We start from the raw sequence: 2,292 nt of genomic DNA, 5'->3' as shown, positions 1-2,292 counted from the left end.
ATATTCCTGTTACATATTAAAAATATTCCTGTTACATATTAAAAATATTCCTGTTACATATTAAAAATATTCCTGTTACTCTAAATGTCACAAATAAATTCAAATACCAAAGACGACTTTCAAGTCGTCTTCCTATTGTCATGTTTCGTGGGACACCCTGTATTAAAAATATTCCTGTTACATATTAAAAATATTCCTGCTGGCGCGTTAAATCAAACAAGTTGGCCAGCATTTTTTTATCTTTCCTGACTGGGTAAAAAATCGCAAATGCATTTTTAGATTTTTAGAAATTAATTCAGATTCGATATTATACAAAAAACATATAACATAACATTTGTCGATGATAATTTTTAAAGTAAAATATTTGCGATGAACATTTAACTTTCATCCATCACAATAACTTAATCAAATCCGTGCCATACCATGTGTCATTTTATACTTTTTGTCGTGGATAATTATTGTTAAACAATCAGTTCTAAACATGAATTTCTAAGTTGCAAATGATTTGATTTAACAGTTCACTTGTATACTGCAGAATCAATTGATGCATTTTCATCACTTTTTTAACTTTTATTTCTCAAGTTAAGTAAATTTTCAAATAAATGTTTTACTTGATATTAATATGCTAAAATGTTGTATAATCTAACAATTGTGATTGTGGTTATTTGAACTCATCTGTTTTCATTTTCTAACATTTTCAACATTTGCTATTGTTTATGAAATATATGCGATAATGGCTTTTTGTACATAATTTAAATTCACAAGACTATATGTATAGCGGAGAGACGAGAAATATTTTATAGTTTTGCTAGTCAATTTACAAAAACGAATAAATTGAACTGTGATTTATAATTAAACTAGGCTTATAGGGCGCGCCTCTTTCCTTATATAATTTTAGATTTTTACTGTTGCTCTGAAAGTCGGCCATTTTAGATCATTTTTTAAGATTTTGGCGGATTTTCCTTAAAAAAATTGTCGCATAAATCGAACTATTTTCCTGGAATTTTTTCTCTTTAATTTTTTATGTTCCATAATCCTTTCCTGTGGACAATGAGGTCCCGCACAAAATTTGGGCCCGATAACGGACAGGCAAACAGAAACACAGACAATCAAAGTATATATATAGACTTTCAGGCATCTTATATTTCAACTTTTTATTGCGGCTTTATCTGTGAGCATCTTCTCTTTTTACAGTATAAAATTTGTTAACTAAAATAAAAAACTTTTAAACACAAATTTTTGAAATTTTGATCATTCCTATAAATTTTCCCTAGGGTCACGTGAGGTCCCACACAACATTTAGGCTCGATCAGTTCAGCTGTTTGGATGTTTATTGGATGCAAACAGTCACAGACATTTAGACAGACAAGCAAAGTATAAATATATAGATGAACGAGAGAGAAGCATTTAAACTTGGGCTGTACTATTTTAATCACTTTCCAAGGCCACCTAAGTATCTTGAATCAGGAAAGGATAAGTATACTTCCAACAAAATGTTATAAAATTAAAACATCTTAAATGCAAATCAATCATGCGCAAATTGAGCTCAAAAGGCCGAACAGCCATTGCGCAATAAACATGCTTGCTGCTCGATTTGCATCAAAAAAAATTGATTTTACCTTTTTAAAGCACGAATCAAAATGGGCATTTTAATTCCATATACACTGAAAAACTTTATTTGAAAAAAGTTTAGTATGAGGGTGTCCCACTAAACATTAAACAAATTCAAAATCAAATATTGTCATTCAGGCGCGCAACTATACATTCAGCCAGGGGGAAAAGGGCAAATAGTTTGCCCCCCCCTAAACATTTTTAGTGGGGGGGGGGGGTGCAAATGAAAAAACTACTTTACCAATTCAGGATATTCTGGGAGGAAATTTTTTTATTTTGGGACTTTTTTTTCAGTTTGTGTGGGAAAAATCTTAAATCTATATTTCAGACCATGTATCTCCACGCGGTGAAATGAAAACTGTCCCAAGTTTTGATTGCCATCCCTCGGATGGAATAATTAATATCAAATCTCAATTTTCACTGAAAATTTTCCGTCCTGTACAATGGCCTCGTTTTTGATAAAAAAAAAGCGAGCTGCATTTTGATCTCTGAAAATTATAAACCCCCAAATTCTAGATTAAACTCCTTATAGATTCTTTGGAATGATATAATGACCCCCCCCCCATACTCAGTAAACCCATTGTATACGCTTTTTTAAAAATAACTAAAAGTTCAATTGATTCTATCTTCGAGAGGAGTTAGGTTCATGAGCAACACTTTAAGGAATTGAATAAACTTTCC

The sequence above is a fragment of the Eurytemora carolleeae genome, unplaced genomic scaffold (genome assembly GCF_000591075.1).
Source record: "Eurytemora carolleeae unplaced genomic scaffold, Eaff_2.0 scaffold83, whole genome shotgun sequence".
Lineage (NCBI taxonomy): Eukaryota > Metazoa > Arthropoda > Copepoda > Calanoida > Temoridae > Eurytemora > Eurytemora carolleeae.
The sequence above is the reverse complement of the archived record's forward strand: the minus strand, read 5'-3'. Positions refer to the sequence as shown.